Raw genomic sequence first — 18,926 nt, forward strand, 5'->3', positions numbered from 1 at the left:
TATTCAGCATAGGTGGACCAAGTACATTTTTTGCTGTCATCACTCCATTAGAAAATTTGTGGAAGATAAATTCATAGTTCTAATGCATGAAATGCAACTAGCTGACAAGGTTGCAAGGGATTTGGATGATACTCAATTTGAATATGTAAGAGGGAAATTAGGAATTTGGACTCTTGTGAAATTATGGCAATTAAAGTGGAAAGGAAAAGGAAATAAAAATAGTGTCTGCCCACTTAACATAAAGAGCCACATTAATGATAAATCATTCCCTAGCATTGGAAATAGTATATATGCCATTTGCACACGCTACCTAAACACAACGATTTCCATCTCCATCCAACTTCTCAGAGAAACTCTACTAGGGCAAAGAAATTTCTTTCAAAAAATCAACAACATGTCTCAACATCCATCATCATCTGGTTCAAAACCCTCTCATCATACAAGAACTCCCTCCATGGAGTTTCTAGATGAAGATGTGCTGAACATTATTCCTCTTTGTGTGATACCAGGTGACGCCCCAGGTCCCTCTCCCATGGATGGAACTAAGCAAGGTAACATTCCTGAAAAATCTCCTAATAAAGAGGACATGCACTTTACTGATCGTACCATAAGAAACCTAGTTACTAGGATTCTGAATGAAGAGCATGCAGTCAATGGTGTTTCTACCCCTCTGTCCAGAAGGGATCCCTCTCCTGAGGTAGAACCCCAAGCTGAGAAAGATGATGACTCATCTCGATCAGAAAAGGAAGTGGCTGCAGAGGGATTATGTTCTCTAGGTAAAAACTTACCCAGCAAGAAACCAGTAAGTGTGTTTCATGAAACTGTGAAGGATATCATTGATCTGGAGGAAGAAAGTTCTGAGGAAGAAGATGACACTTTGGTCCATCTTGTGAAACCAAGTGTAACTAAGAAACTAAGAATCATAAAAGGGAAGAGTGTGGCTGAAATGAGGACAGCAAGAAGAGAGAAAAAGGTTGCTGGTGTAGGACCCTCCAAGTCTTGGAGTAAAGTTGAGGTTAGAAAGAGGAAAGAAAGAGAGAGTTCTGAATCTGATGAGGATGTCGAAGAAGATGTCCAAGACATCTCCCCTACTAAAAGGCAGGTTGTTAAGAAGTCTCCAAGCAAAGTGGCAGTTGTGCACTTAGACAATACCTCCTTTCACTTAGAAGATGGTGCTGCCAAATGGAAGTTTGTCATTCAGAGGAGGGTAGCTGTTGAAAGAGAATTGGGAAAAGAGGTTGTTGAGGTAAAGGAAGTCATGGAGTTAATTAAGGCTCCTGGTCTTATAAAATCTGTGGTTGGTCTGCCCCAATGTTATGAGGGGTTAGTAAAAGAGTTTATTATCAATATGCCTGAGGATATTTATAAAAAGAGTTACAGGGAGTTCTGCAAGGTTTTTGTTAGGGGTAAATGTGTGAGATTCTCACCAACCATTATCAACAAGTTCATAGGAAGAGGAACTGATGGAGGAGTGGATTTAGAGACTACAGACAATGAGGTCTGTAGGACTATTACAACTGGCCAAGTTAAGGAATGGCCTAGTAGGAATCACCTATCAGCTGGCAAGCTAACTGTCAAATATGCCATCTTGCACAAGATTGGTTCAGCCAACTGGGTGCCTACTAATCATATCTCTACCACCTCCATTGGTCTTGGAAGAATTATTCATGCTATTGGAACCAGGATAAACTATGACTTTGGAAGGTTTATGTTTGACCAAATCATCAGACATGCCTCCACAAATGCCGTGAAGCTGCCCATTGCCTTCCCATCCATTATTTGTGGTATTATCTTGAGCCAACAACCAGGCATTCTGAGTACAAGTGACATTCCAAGCAGAAGAAAGCCCCACTATCAATTCACTATAAGTTGTTTGAGGGAAGTCATGTCAATGATGTTGTCATGACATCTTCCAAAAAGGAGCCTGCATCTCAAGGGAGTTTAATTGATCAATTAAAAGACACCTGCAAGGAACTGGATAATGGTATAAGGGTAGCCAAGGCGAGAAAAGAAGCTTTGGAGGTTCTTATTAGGAGGCAAGAAAAGGAAGAAATGGAGAAGGATGATGAAGATTCAGATGCCAATACCTCAAGTGAGAGGTCAAAAGCTCAAGTAAATGGCAGCTCTGAAAGCCCTGAAGGTTCTGAAGGTGAAGGTGATACTTCTTCCTCTGATTAATGGTCCCTCCCTTGTATGAGTTCCATGGATGTGTTCATTATCTCAACTATCACAACTGTGTATGATGATTCTTTGTATCTCCTGAACAATTATGTTTTAACATTTTTAATGTTATAACATCTGATTTGACATTCTATGCTAGGCTAATTGACATTTATTTTGTCTAATTGGTCACCTTTGGTCAATTTTGACTAAAAAAGGGGAGAAGTGTTGATGTGGAAGCAGTTGAAGTTGTGGAGCTGTGAGGAGATGTATGTAGCTGAACAGATGGACAACTATTATTAAAGGGGATGTGCTTGTTGTAAAACAGAGTGTTGTTCTGTTTATAGATGTCAAAGGGGATGTCTGATATGGTGCACAGGTGTTGATATTGAAGCAGATGTCAAAATGACAGTCTGATTGTTACAGGTGTTGTGGTTATAGGTGTTGTTATTATCAAAGAAGATGTTTGTTGTGTGCACAGATTTAGGGGGAGAAGGAGTACCCTTGTTCATTTTTGTGTCTTACCAGTTGCATCCATAACTAGTAATTCTGTTTGTGTTGCACAAATTTAGGGGGAGGGGAAGTACCCTTGTGCATGTGTGTATTACTAGTAGCTATAGCTAGTAAGTATGTTGCTTCTGCTGCTGTTTAAACTGTTATTTAACCGCTGATAGTTTTCTTGTGAACAAAAAGGACAGATATATGTTTTAGCCAAAATTTGCCAAAGGGGGAGTTTGTTGGTTCTAAGTGTTGGGAGCAATTTTGGTAAAACAAAGAGTGTTCACAAGATGTTATATGTGATGTCTTAACATAAGATATCCTGTATACCTGCTGAAGTTCAAGAACATGATCATGCATGATTATTTCAGAACGTCATACACAATGTCATGCCTTCTGATAATGTGTACCTGTTGGAGTTGAAATGGAAAACATAATTATGCAGGATTGTATCAGGATGTCATACACGATGTCATGACATTTGATGTTTTTGTACCTGCTAGAAATTATAAAAGGAATTATGGAATTATGCAGGATTGTTCCAGGATGTCAGACCCGATGTCATGACATTCTGTACACAGAACATTCAGTGTGAATGTCTGGTGTTTTGTGATTGTGCAATTAATGGCAATCTATGTATGATTGAAGATCTAATTTGCAGGCACATTCAATCATTGATTACAACCCAATTTACTTATTTTCCAAGGAGATCTAACCAGCTGTTATGAAAAGATTTAATTGGAAAATAGTTTTAGGGTTTTCAAGATGTCCAAGCCCAACTGAAAGCTTCTATAAAACGGGACATGGAAAACCTGATTAAAAACACAACCAATATTGGGCGAAATACAGAGAGAGAGCTAGGGTTTGTGTCTTGTTTAGTCGTGAGACTTGTAAGCCATTCAAGTCATCTTTTGATGATTGAATTGGTCTGATTTGTGGTTGTAATTTGTCACTCTAAAGCTGTTAAGCAAGAGTGTGTGTCTACTTGATCAAAGTTGTGAAGCAAGATCAAGTGTGTGTCTACTTGATCAAAGCTGTCAAGCAAGATCAAGTGTGTGTCTTCTTGATTGAAACTGTGAAGTAAAATCAAGAGTGTGTTATTGAAAAGTGTTTTCTTTTCTCAAGGGATTGTTGTTTAAGATCACAGGTGTGATTGTACGGAAGTGAGTGGGTTCTCATATCTAAGAGTGCTTAGGTAGAAATTGCACGGGTAGAGATTAGGTGAGAAAGACTGTAACTTGCTGAAGTGTACGGAGAGTCTTTGAACTGATTCTATTTTAGTGAATTTCCTTCCTGGCTTGGTAGCCCCCAAATGTAGGTGAGTTGGACCGAAATGGGTTAATAATTGCTTGTCTCTTTTGCATTACCATTCTATATCTTTCTTTTGTTTGTGTTACTCAGATATTAGTGTCGTGACATTACATTCGACATCTCATATCTGATACTAGAATTTCATAATTCAATTCTATTTCCGAGAATAAATTAGCCAAAAAGGATAAATATCCTGGAAATTTCTCCATTCCTTGTCTTTTGGGAAGTCATGTCATCGAAAAAGGTTTTCTAGACTTAGGAGCTAGTGTGAGTTTAATTCCTTTAGCGGTTTGTGAGAGGTTAAACTTAGGAGAATTACAGCCTACTAAGATGTCACTTCAGTTAGCCGATAGATCTGTTAAGTATCCGATAGGCATTCTAGAAGGTGTCCCTGTTAGGATAGGTCAGTTGTTTATCCCTGCTGATTTTGTTGTCATGGACATCAAAGAGGATAATGATATACCAATCCTTCTAGGTAGACCATTCTTACCAACTGCGGGAGCCATAATAGATGTCAAGAGAGGAAAGTTGACCTTTGACGTAGGTGACGAGAAAATAGAATTTATACTTTCAAAATTTCTTATGGAACGTGTGATGGGAGACACATGTTATGCCATAGATATCATTGATGAATGCGTTAGGGAGTTAGAACAAGAAGAAATCATAAAAACAATCAAGTTACCATCAACTCTCATAATGGAAGATGATGACTTTAGGAAACCCTACATCGATGATAACCTTTATGAATGTTTATCCCTTACCCCAAATCCTATGCCATGCCCTAAGAAACCAACCTTAGAACTTAAGGAACTGCCTAAGAACTTGAGATATGAGTTCCTCGATGAAGAGATGAACCGTCCAGTTATAGTCAGTGTTACCTTGAGCCAAGAGGAAACAGACCAACTTTTAGATGTTTTACGAAGATATCCCTCAGCCTTAGGATATAATATCTCTGACCTGAAAGGTATAAGCCCATCCGTATGCATGCATCAGATTTCGCTCGAAGAAGATTCAAAACCCTCCAGAGAACATCAGAGAAGAATAAACCCTATAATGAGTGATGTTGTTAAAAAGGAAGTTCTTAAGTTACTTGAGGCAGGTATAATCTACCAGATCTCGGATAGTAAGTGGGTGAGCCCTGTGCATGTAGTATCTAAAAAGGGAGGCATCACAGTCGTGCAAAACGATAAAGGAGAACATGTAGCAAAACAGATAGAAGGAGGATGGCGGATATGTATAGATTATAGAAAATTAAATAAAGCAACCAGGAAGGATCATTTCCCTTTACCATTTATAGACCAGATGTTGGAGCGTCTAGCCAAACACTCTTACTTCTACTATCTAGATGGATACTCTGGATTCTTACAAATACCTATCCACCCCGAATATCAAGAAAAAACTACCTTTACATGCCCTTATGGAACTTTTGCCTACAGACGAATGCCATTCGGCCTCTGTAATGCACCAGCTACTTTCCAACGCTACATGATGTCAATCTTTGCAAAATACCTAGATGGTATCATGGAAGTGTTTATGGATGATTTCTCGGTTTGCAGATTTGTTTTCCATAATTGTCTTGCTAACCTTGAGAAAATCCTGGAGAGATGCGTGGAGGTGAACCTCGTGCTAAATTCGGAAAAGTGTCATTTCATGGTGACCGAAGGAATTGTTTTAGGACATATAGTTTCCAAAAAAGGTATAAAGGTAGATAGAGCTATGATTTGGAGATGTTTGATTGGCTGAATTTTGTGTTAGAACATCTAACTGTACTCTGATGTCTTGACTGATGTCATGACATACTTGAGTAGTATGCTGCAGGTTTAGCTAATACAGGATTTACTGAATGTCAAACTAGATGTAATGATATTCATCCCTGACAGCAGATATTGAGGTGTAGAACAGTTGGTGGTCTGCTATAACTCAGTATTTAATTTCAGTCTGTTTATCAAGGGAATAACAAACCTGGCACAAGGCCTACTGTCTGAATGTCAAACTGGATGTTATGACATTCATCATTGACAGCATATACTGCATAATAGGCAGGTTGGTTTTCTACTACAATTCAGTATGTATCTCAGTCTGTTCTTTAGGAGGATAACATACCTGGCATAAGGCCCATTCTGTAAATGTCAAATTGGATGTTTTGACATTTATCATTGTAAGCTGATACTGAAGTATAGATTGGTTGGTCTTTTACAGTACATCATTTTGTACAGGCTGTTTTCAGAAAAATAACAGACTTAGCATATGGTCTATGTTCTGGACGTCAAACTGAATGTTGTGACATTCATTCCTGACAGCATATGCTAAATTGTAGGATGGTTAGTTTTTCTGTTTCAGTATTTTTCTCAGGCTATTTTTCAGGAATCCAACAGCTGAGCTAAAATCCAGAAAACTAACAACTAAGCTACAATTAATGAACCGAACAAATAGCCTATTTGTTAGTACCCTAATATGTGGAAATTAGGTTAACTTGTTTAACCTTAATTTTAGGAAATACAAGTACAAGGCCCAAGTGCGGCAATATAAAAGGATGGCAATCCTTCATTAAGAACTCAGGGATTTTGAGGCTTGAAGATTTTATTGTTCCATCATACTTCACTGTTGTATTTTTGTGTGTCGTGTATTAGGTGTATCTTGTGAGCCAAGCAATTATCACTTAGATGATTGCATTGGACTAGGGTGTTCATTGAGTTGTAAGTGTTGTGTCACTCTAAGCTTTTAAGCGTGAGTGTTGTGTATCTTGATTAAAGTTGTTAAGCACAATCAAGAGTTGTTTGAAGTGTGACTTCACTATTATCTTTAAACTTAATTAAAGGTTGTAATCACTGAGGTGATTGAGGGGGAGTGTGTAGGAACTCTGATCTTAGTGTATGATTGAAATTGCATTGGGTAGGTATTAAGTGATAGGATTAAACAGTTGGTTTAAGGTCTGAATTAATACTACTAATAGTGGATTTACTCCCTAGCTTGGTAGTCCCCAGACGTAGGTGTGTGTGACACCGAACTGGGTAAACAATTCCTTGTGTTATTTATTGCACTTACTCTTTAAGTTCTGCATAATTCTTGTCTGCGCAGAATTGGATGTCATAACATCCCGTGTGACATCGAAAGTCTGTTAACTAGAATTTCAATTGGCATCAGAGCAAGCACGCTGCCTGTTAATTTCTGGGTGAGATCTAGGGAAGTTACTTTCTAGTACCATGGACAAGGATTTAGGATACTCAAATAGACCACCCATGTTGGATGGTTCTAACTATGATGACTGGAAGCCTCATATGATAGCCTTCTTGAGGTCTCTAGATAGCAAAGTCTGGAGAGCTGTCAATAAAGGATGGGAATATCCAACGAAGACAGGTAAAGATGGAATCACTATGCAATTTCCAGAAGAAGAGTGGGACAAGGAGCAAGAGGCTTTAGCCCTTGGAAACTCTAAGGCCTTGAATGCACTGTTCAATGGAATAAGTAAGAACATCTTCAGACTGGTGCATCCAAGGTGAGGATGTCTAAACTTCAGATGCTGACCACCAAGTTTGAAAATCTGAGGATGAAAGAGGATGAGACTATTCATGACTTCCACATGAATATTCTTGAAATTGCCAACACTTCTGGTGTCTTAGGTGAGAAAATGGCTGAAGAGAAACTGGTAAGAAAGATTCTCAGGTCATTACCTAAGAGATTTGCCATGAAGGTCACTGCTATAGAAGAGGCTCAGGATATCTGCAATATGAAGGTGGATGAGCTTATTGGTTCTCTCCAAACTTTTGAAATGGGCTTGTATGAGAATGTTGAAAAGAAGAACAAAAGCGTAGCTTTTGTATCAAATACTGAAGAGGATTCAGAAGCAAGAAGTACTGGAGGTGATGAAAGCATATCAGAAGCCATAGCCATGCTTGGGAGACAGTTCAACAAATTCGTAAAGAAGATTGATAAAAAAGGTAGACCAAATGTCAAGAACATCTCGTCTGACATCAGGAAAAGATCAAATTCTGAAGAAAAGTTCAACCAAGGCAAGGGAATCCAGTGTCATGGATGTGAAGGTTTTGGACACGTTAGAGTTGAATGTCCTACTTACCTTAAGATGCAAAAGAAAGGGTTATCTGTCACATGGTCTGAAGGAGATTCTGAGAGTGAATCTGAAGGAGAATCTGCTAAACATGTCACTGCACTAACTAGTGTTTGTGCCATTGATGATGACTCAGGTGGAGATGAACTGACCTTTGATGAACTTGTTGCATCATATAAAGAGCTATGTGTCAAAAGTGCAGAAGTGCGTGTCCAAGGAGAAAGGCAGAAGAAACTCATCAAGGAGCTGGAGGATGAGAAACAGAAGCATCTGACAGTCATAGATGGTCTAAATGGTGAGATAACCTTGCTGACCTCCAAGCTAGATCAAATGACAAAATCCATCAGAATGCTAAATAAAGGAACAAACATTTTGGAAGAGATCCTAAAGGTGGGACAAAAGTCAGGAACCATGTCTGGTTTAGGCTTTGTGAAGAAATCCTCAGCTGAACTCAAACGCTCAAAGGCTGAAGTTCAGAAATTCAAGCAGAAGTCACACCCAATGTCTCAACATCAAGGAACCAGGATGAGTAACCAATAGAAGAAGAAATTTCAGAGATGGAGATGTCACTACTATGGTAGGTTTGGTCATATAAAAGCCTTCTGCTACAGGCTGCATGGTTATCCTAACCAAACCCCTCATGTCAGACCTAAGCATAAGGCATATAAGCATAATGCCCCCATCAAGAAACGACAATGGTTTGCTAGGTTAGCTTACACAGCTCTAAGGGCATCTACCAGAGAAGACTGATACTTTTATAGTGGCTGCTCAAGACATATGACTGGTATGGCGAATTTATTGGTGGATATACAACCTCACACTACCAGTTATGTGACTTTTGGTGATGGTGCTAAAGGAAAAATCAAAGGTGTGGGTAAGCTGGACAACTCTGGAGTTCCAGAACTGAATAATGTGCTATTAGTAAAAGGACTAACTGCTAATCTCATCAGCATAAGCCAGCTGTGTGATCAAGGGTTCTATGTTCAGTTCACTAAGGAGCTATGTGTTGTGACGAATGGAGATAATCAGGAAGTTATGAGAGGATCCAGATCCAAAGATAACTGTTATCTGTGGGAACCTAAAGTCTCAAACTACTCCACAATTTGCTCCTCAGCCAAGGAAGAACAGGAGGTGAAGCTGTGGCATAGACGTCTTGGTCATCTCCATTTAAGGGGAATGAAAAAGATCATATCCAAGGAAGTAGTTAGAGGAATCCCAAAGCTGCTTATTGATGAAGGAAGAGTCTGTGGAGAATGCTAGGTTGGCAAGCAAACCAAGATGTCACATCCTAAGCTGGGACATCCTACAACATCCAAAACTCTGGAACTTTTGCACATGGACTTAATGGGACCTATGCAGGTTGAAAGTCTAGGTGGAAAGAGGTATGCCTATGTGGTTGTTGATTACCATTCCAGATACACTTGGATAAGCTTCATCAGAGAAAAGTCAGATGCATTTGATGTCTACAAAGAAATGTGCATCAGACTTCAAAGGGAAAAGGACAGTTGTGTTGTCTGAATTAGGAGTGACCATGGGACGGAGTTTAAGAATTCCAAGTTTGATGAGTTTTGCTCGTCTGAAGGGATAAGTCATGAGTTTTCCTCTCCTATAACTCCTCAGCAAAATGGGATAGTTGAAGGAAAAACAGAACTATTCAAGAATCTACCAGGGCAAGGATTCATGCAAAGAAGCTTCCTATGCACTTTTGGGCCGAAGCTATGAATACAACTTGCTATGTTCACAATAGAGTTACCTTGAGAAAAGGAACCTCTTCCACTTTGTATGAAATATGGAAAGGAAGAAAAACCACTGCGAAGTACTTTCATATCTTTGGAAGCAAATGTTACATTCTTACAGATCGTGAACAGAGAAGGAAAATGGATCCCAAAAGTGATGAGGATATATTCCTAGGATAGTCAACTAACAACAGAGCCTACAGAGTGTTCAACTACATGACCAATGTCCTGATGGAATCCATAAATGTTATTGTGGATGATAAAGAGGAAGGAATCAATGTCATAGAGGATGTTGGAACATTCCTTGATACGTCAACAGACATTCCAGTCAAGTCCGAAGAGGTACAGGAGACTCCTCCTGAATGTGAGGTAGATGCATCCAACAAAGTGCCTTCTATCAGAATTCAGAAGGACCACCCCAAGGATCTTATCATAGGGGATCCCAATAGTGGTGTGACTACCAGATCAAGGGAGAATAGCTCAAATTCCTGTTTTGTATCCAAGGTTGAACCAAAAAATGTGAAAGAGGCCCTGACTAATGAATATTGGATCAATGCCATGCAAGATGAACTGGAGCAGTTTAAACGGAATGAAGTATGGGAGTTAGTTCCACGACCTGAAGGAACTAACATCATTGGTACCAAGTGGATTTACAAGAACAAATCTGATGAGAAAGGAGTAATCACTAGGAATAAAGCAAGACTAGTGGCTCAAGGATACACTCAAGTTGAAGGGGTTGATTTTGATGAGACGTTTGCACCTGTTTCTAGACTCGAGTCAATCAGATTGTTGTTAGGTGTGGCCTGCATTCTGAAGTTCAAATTGTTCCAAATGGATGTGAAGAGTGCCTTTTTAAATGGCTACTTGAATGAAGAAGTCTATGTGGAACAACCTAAAGGGTTCTGTGATCCTAACCTACCTAAACATGTGTACAAGTTGAGGAAAGCCTTGTATGGGTTGAAGCAAGCACCTAGAGCTTGGTACGAAAGGTTGACTGAATTTCTGACCTCTCATGGGTAAAGAAAAGGAGGGATAGATAAGACCTTGTTTGTGAAGGATGAAGATGGAAAAATCATGATTGCGCAAATTTATGTGGATGATATTGTCTTTGGTGGAATGTCAGAGCAAATGGTGAAACATTTTTGTTCACCAGATGCAATCTGAGTTTGAAATGAGTCTGGTTGGGGAATTGACTTATTTTCTTGGAATGCAAGTTAACCAAATGGAGGATTCCATGTTTCTCTCCCAAAGCAAATATGCCAAGAACATAATTAAGAAGTTTGGTATGGATAATGCTAGACACAAAAGAACTCCTGCTCCTACTCATTTGAAATTAACCAAAGATGAAGGAGGTCCCAGTGTTGATCAATGCTTGGATAGAAGCATGATAGATAGTCTACTATATCTAACTGCAAGTAGACCTGATATTTCCTATGCAGTTGGAGTGTGTGCTAGATACCAAGCAGAACCCAAAGTGAGCCACTTAAATCAAGTCAAGAGGATTCTCAAGTATGTCAATGGGAATTGTGACTATGGTATGCTATACTCTCATGGCTCTGAGCCTGTCTTATCTGGGTATTGTGATGTTGATTGGGCTGGGAGTGCTGATGACAGAAAAAGCACATCAGAAGGATGTTTCTTCTTGGGAAACAATCTCATATCATGGTTCAGCAAGAAGCAGAACTGTGTATCACTGTCCACTGCAGAGGCTGAGTACATAGCAGCTGGAAGCAGTTGTTCCCAACTGGTGTGGATGAAACAGATGCTTACTGAGTACAATGTCTCTCAGAATGTCATGACATTGTTCTGTGAAATCTCAGTGCCATCAATATTTCCAAGAATCCCATCCAACACAGCAGGACCAAACATATTGACATTAGACATCACTTCATCAGAGATCTGGTGGAAGACAAAGTGATTACCTTGGAACATGTAGCCACTGAACTACAACTTGTTGACATATTCACAAAGGCTCTGGATGCTACTCAGTTTCAAAATTTAAGGGGCAAATTAGGGATATGCCTTTCTGAGGATTTATAGCAATCAATGATGTTTGGGATGTATTGTTTAATATCTCAACCTATTAAACAATTGAAAGTGTGTTATGACTGGACAACAGATCACAACTATGTTACTTGCTGCGAGTGTGGTGACAAGATGTTAAGGGGATATCCTAACATAAGACAGCCTATGTGCCTTCTGGACTTCAAGAAAGTGTTCATGCAGGAGTGGTTCAAGATGTCAGACTCAAAATCACGGCATCTGATATGGATGTACCTGCTGTAAAGCAAGAGTGTGTGACTACTTGATCAAAGCTGTGAAGCAAGATCAAGTGGGTGGTGTCTTGATCAAAGCTGTAAAGCAAGATCAAGAGGGGGTATTCTTGATTGAAATTGTGAAGTAAAATCAAGAATGTGTTTCTGACAAGTTTGTGTGTAATTCTGTTTATTTTGGTCTGTAATTTATGGTATTGCTTTGGCAACATTTTTGAACAAAAAGGGGGAGTAACACCTGTGATGCCCCAAGACAACAAATTATGTTATTAAACAGATATTGATGATCCTCTAATCCAGAGGTTATGCTGCAGCTGATGTTCCACTTCTATGTGTGATGAGTGTGAGTGTGTTTATGTGTGTTGCTGGTAGAAGTTTTTATTTAACTTCTGTATGTGTGCTGATGTTAGAAGTTTTTATTTACCTTTTGTATGTGTGCTGATATGTGAAGTTTTTATTTAACTTCTATGTGTGTTGAGTGTGTTGCTGCTCTGAGTGTATTAGCTAGGTTAATTTCCCTGCTAGATGTGTGTTTTCCGCTGCTGTGAACTTTGTTGTGATGCCATGTTGTTTTAGCCAATTTTTTTCCAAAGGGGGAGTTTATAGATGTTTGATTGGCTGCATTTTATGTTTAAACACTAGCTGGACTCTAATGTCTTGACTGATGTCATGAAATGATTTGGAGATGTTTGATTGGCTGCATTTTGTGTTAGAACATCTAACTGTACTCTGATGTCTTGACTGATGTCATGACATACTTGAGTAGTATGCTGCAGGTTTAGCTAATACAGGATTTACTGAATGTCAAACTAGATGTAATGATATTCATCCCTGACAGCAAATACTGAGCTGTAGAACAGTTGGTTGTCTGCTATAACTCAGTATTTAATTTCAGTCTGTTTATCAAGAGAATAACAGACCTGGCACAAGGCCTACTGTTTGAATGTCAAACTGGATGTTATGACATTCATCATTGACAGCATATACTGCATAATAGGCAGGTTGGTTTTCTGCTACAGTTCAGTATGTATCTCAGTCTGTTCTTCAGAAGGATAACAGACCTGGCATAAGGCCCATTCTGTAAATGTCAAATTGGATGTTTTGACATTTATTATTGTAAGCTGATACTGAAGTACAGACTGGTTGGTCTTTTACAGTACAACATTTTGTACAGTCTTTTACAGTACAGACTGTTGTGACATTCATTCCTGACAGCATATGCTAAATTGTAGGATGGTTAGTTTTTCTGTTTCAGTATTTTTATCAGGCTATTTTTCAGGAATCCAACAGCTGAGCTAAAATCTAGGAAACTAACAACTAAGCTACAATTAATGAACCTAACAAATAGCCTATTTATTAGTACCCTAATATGTGGAAATTAGGTTAAGTTGCTTAACCTTAATTTTAGGAAATACAAGTACAAGGCCCAAGTGCTGCAATATAAAAGGATGGCAATCCTTCATTCAGAATTCGGGGATTTTGAGGCTTGAAGATTTTATTGTTCCATCATACTTCACTGCTGTATTTTTGTGTGTCGTGTATTAGGTGTATCTTGTGAGCCAAGCAATTATCACCTAGATGATTGCATTGGACTAGGGTGTTCATTGAGTTGTAAGTGTTGTGTCACTCTAAGCTTTTAAGCGTGAGTGCTGTGTATCTTGAGTAAAGTTGTCAAGCACAATCAAGAGTTGTTTGAAGTGTGACTTCACTATTATCTTTAAACTTAATTAAAGGTTGTAATCACTGAGGTGATTGAGGGGGAGTGAGTAGGAACTCTGATCCTAGTGTAAGATTGAAATTGCATTGGGTAGGTATTAAGTGATAGGATTAAACAGTTGGTTTAAGGTCTGAATTAATACTACTAATAGTGGATTTCCTCCATGGCTTGGTAGCCCCCAGACGTAGGTGTGTGTGACACCGAACTGGGTAAACAATTCCTTGTGTTATTTACTGCACTTAGTCTTTAAGTTCTGCATAATTCTTGTCTATGCAAAATTGGATGTCATAACATCCCGTGTGACATCGAAAGTCTGTTAACTAGAATTTCAATCAGTCTTGTGATTGGACCAAAGACTGCCATAAAGCTTTTGGCAGTATCAATGAATATTTGCTTGAGCCTCCGATTTTGTCTCCACCTATTGAAGGAAGACCATTGATCATGTATTTGATTGTGCTTGAAGATAGTATGGGTTGTGTCCTTGGTCAGCAAGATGAGACTAGAAAGAAAGAATTTGCAATCTACTACCTCAGTAAGAAGTTCACCGACTATGAGACTCAGTATTTTATGCTTGAGAAGACTTATTGCACATTGGCTTGGGCTGCTAAGCGTCCGCGTCAGTATATGTTGAATCATTCCACTGGGTTGATATCCAAAATGGATCCAATCAAGTGTATATTTGAGAAGCCTGCTTTAACTGGGAGGATTGCCTGTTGGCAGATGTTGTTGTCAGAGTATGATATCAAATATCGATCTCAGAAAGCGATCAAAGGTAGTATCTTGGCTGACCATTTTGTTTACCAACCGATTGAAGATTATTAGTTAGTGCAGTATGATTTTCCTGAGGAAGAAATTTGGTACTTGAAAATGAAAGATTGTGATGAGCCATTGCTTGCAGAAGGGCCAAAACCTTGTTCCCGTTGGGGCATGGTATTTGATGGAGCTGTTAATCAATATGGAAATGGAATTGGGGCAGTGATCATTACTCCTCAAGGCAGGCATCTACCATTTACAGTTAGATTGACTTTCAAGTGTACCAACAGTATGGCAGAATATGAAGCTTGCATTATGGGGCTTGAAGAGGCCATGAATCTCAGAATCAAGTATTTGGATGTCTTCGGTGATTCGGCTTTGGTTATGAATCAAATCAAAGGAGAATGGGAGACAAATCAACCCGGTATAGTTCTGTATAGAGATTATGCGAGGAGGATTTCAACTTTCTTTACAAAGGTTGAATTTCATCATATCCCTCGAGATGAGAACCGGATGGCAGATGCTCTTGAAACATTGGCATCAATGATTATGGTAAAATATTGGAATGAAGTTCCCAATTTGTCTGTGATGTGCTTGATAGGCCAACTCATGTGTTTGCTGTGGAAGAGATCAAAGAGAAGAAGTTGTGGTATTACGACTTCAAATGCTTCCTCTAAAGTCAGATTTACCTGCCTATGGCATCTTTGAAAGATAAGAAGACCTTGAGAAGATTAGTCGACAATTTCTACTTGAATGCTGATACACTGCACAAGAGAAACTTCGACATGGTTTTGCTCAGATGCGAGGATAGACACGATGCAGAATTGTTGATGACTGAAGTGCATGAAGGTTCCTTTGGTACTCATTCCAATGGACATGCAAGGGCAAAGAAGATGTTGCGAGCAAGTTACTATTGGGTGACAATGGAATCTGACTGTTGCAAGTTTGTGAAGAAATGCCACAAGTGTCAAATTTATGCTGATAAGATTCATCTTCCTCCAACACTATTGAATGTTATATCTTCCCCATAGCCCTTCTCCATGTGGGGAATTGATATGATTGGGATGATTGAGCCAAAAACATCGAATGGACATCGTTTCATTTTGGTGGCAATTGACTACTTCACAAAATGGGTTGAAGCGACATCGTGTGCAAATGTAACCAAGCAAGTTTTTGTAAGGTTTATCAAGAATCAAATTATATGCCGCTATGGTGTCCCAAGAAAGATCGTTACTGATAATGGATCGAACTTAAATAACAATATGGTGGAAGCTCTTTGCAAAGACTTCAAGATTGCACATCATAATTCTTCTCCCTACAGACCCAGGATGAATGGTGCTGTTGAAGCTGCGAATAAGAACATTAAGAAGATTATTTAGAAGATGGTTATCACATACAAGGATTGGCATGAGATGCTCCCATTTGCTTTGCACGGGTATCGTACATCCATCTGCACTTCAACAGGGGCAACCCTTTTCTCACTTGTGTATGGTATGGATGTAGTGCTCCCCGTAGAGGTTGAGATTCCTTCATTGTGTATGCTCATGGAAGCCAAGTTGATTGAGGCTGAATGGTATCAAACTAGGTTTGATCATTTAAATTTGATTGAAGAGAAGAGATTAACTGCCATGTGTCATGGTCAGTTATATCAGCAAAGGATGAAGAAAGCTTTTGATAAGAAGGTCAGACCTCGTATGTTCAGAGAAGGTGACCTTGTGCTCGAGAAGATTTTGACGTTTAAACCAGATTCTAGAGGAAAGTGGACTCCTAATTATGAATGCCCATATGTTGTTAAAAGATCCTTTTCAGGCGGCGCATTTATTCTTACAACTATGGATGGTGAAGAATTCACTCATCCTATGAACGCAGATGCCGTCAAGAAATACTTCGCCTAAAAAGAAAAGAACAACTCACTAAGTTGAGAACCCAAAAGGGCGGCTTAGGCAAAAATGAGCATCTCAGTGGATTGAAAACCCGAAAGGGCGATCCAGGCAAAAACTAGAGACTTAAAATAGAAAGAATTTCCCGATAAGTTGAGTACCCCACCTTGGGGCAACTTATGCAAAAATTAGGGAATATGGTAAGTAACTGTATTCTGCTGATCTTCAGTGTTTTTGAAGACTTGATTGAGCACAAGGGTTGAAATCAATTCATCACCCCGACGGCGGTCAAGAGCGCAGTGGATATCAAGAGTTGGTAGAAGGATTAAGGATCATTTGTATTCAATGTAACCTTTTTTCCATGTAAGTTACCATTTTCAGCTCTGTAAAAATCTATGGAATCTTCTCATTTATAGACTACCATTCTATTAAATAAAGTTGAGCTTTTATCCAATTGTTTCTACTCTTATTTATTTCAGCCAACAGTTTTAAATTTTATTATGATCATTTTTGAAAATTTAAATTTTTAATCAAAATATCTCTTTTTCTTAAAACATATAAAAGCAAGAATTTTACAAAGCAATTGAAAAGAAATATCAACAGCATTTCGATGGATAACAAGTCCTTGAGTGCGAAACATCAGAGGTTCCCCAAGTAGTTAACGCTTCGGGTATCCCTAGACGATTGTGTTGATTCAGTTCCTCGGCGGAGTTTTTGATTCCCCTGTGAAGTTTCGTTCCTTTTCCCTAGCTGAGTTGGTTGATTCAGGTACCATGCAGCTTGTCTCCCCCGACAGAGTTTCTTCCCCCTCCAACGGTTTTTATGAATATTCCCAGTGGAGTTTGTACCTTCAGCAGAAGTGGTTGATCTCCCTAGTAGATCGCATTGGTTTCCCTGCCAATCGCCATTCGATTTGCTCCCCAGTCAGAGTTTCCTCTTGGTTTCTGAGCAGTTTATTTCCCTGTAGGGTTGTCTCCCATTTTTATGGTGTTGACCTAAAATTCCCCACAAGTTCGATGATAATTCTCTTTCCTTAGCAGATCTCCTCCTTCCCTAGTTAGGGTTGAGCTTTTTTGGATTGTTGATCTCTCTGTTCTCCAGTAGTTGTCTCCATATTTTGTGGATTGACCATGGATTGTACCGATGATTCAACTTCTCTATGACACCTTTGTATCCTTTGTGATCATTTTCTCAGCATAATCATCATATATACATATACATATACATTCATATAATTGCATAATTGCATATTTGCATATCTGATTAACTTGTTGGTTTGAGATTCTCATTCCCTGTATGGCGGTACTTTATCCCCATACAAATTCCGCTGCCTGTCCTCCCTCAATTGTAGAGCGTCATCCCCTTAGGAAGAAAGACTTTAACCTTTCTCCTCTTCCCCGCTGAGTTTGTTTCCTCGTGGATGATTATTATTTCAGTTTCCTTTCCAGTTGTTTATCTGGATGGAATCACTCCCCTTGAGTTATATCCTTATTGGGTTGAGTATTGATTGACTGTTTCTTTCTAACTCCTACCTAGATAGATGCTTCGAGTCTCCTAAGAGTTTATTGCCCAGTTACTGGTAATATTCTTCTTAGTTTGTAATTTGTTACTTCTTGCCCAATACCCGACAAAAGTATTATAGTTTTCCCAACAGTAGAGTCCCTAGTGGATCTGATTCCCCAGAAAGTGTATCCTTGATATGTTCACCCTAACCGGTGACAAATATCTTTCTTTCCCCTGCTTGAGTCAATCCTCTATATGTTCATCCTAACCGATGACGGATATTCTCACCTTTGGTATTCTACCTAGTAAAAGGGTAGTTGTAATCCCTATTCTTGTTTCCCAGAGAGTTAATCCTTGATATGTTCATCCTAATCGATGACGGGTTTCCTTTCTTTGCGGTCTTCTACCCAGTAACTGGTAGTTGTAAATCCTGCTTTTCTTCCCTCCGCAAAGTTGATCCTTGATATGTTTACTTTAACTAGTGACGAATTCTCTCTCTTGGTATTCTATCCAGTAACTGATAGATATAATTCCTATTTTCTCTCCTCTCAGAGTCTATCCTTGATATGTTCATCTTAACCGATGACGGATTTTCTCTTTGATTGGTCTTCTATCCAACATTCGATAGATGTAATTCCTACTTTTTGTTCAGTTGGTTTATCCTTGATATGTTCATCTTCTCTGATGACGGATATCCTCCTTGACATTTCCCAGGCAAGTTTATCCTTGATATGTTCATCCTAACCGATGACGTATTTTCTTCCCTGGTATGTTTATCCTTGATATGTTCATCCTAACCGATGACGAATGCTCTCACCCTTGGTCTTCTGCCCAGTAACTTGAAGTTGTAAATCCTACTTTTTGCAGTTTCTGCAGCAAGGCTATTCTTACCCAGTAACCGGTAATGAATACTCCCTTTTGTTGGTTCCCAGCGAGTCATCCTTGATATGTTCATCCTAACCGATGACGAATGTTCTCTCTGTCGAATCTTTATTATCTTCTCACCCAGTAACAGGTAGTAGATGATAG

Source organism: Lathyrus oleraceus, chromosome 6 (genome assembly GCF_024323335.1).
Source record: "Lathyrus oleraceus cultivar Zhongwan6 chromosome 6, CAAS_Psat_ZW6_1.0, whole genome shotgun sequence".
Lineage (NCBI taxonomy): Eukaryota > Viridiplantae > Streptophyta > Magnoliopsida > Fabales > Fabaceae > Lathyrus > Lathyrus oleraceus.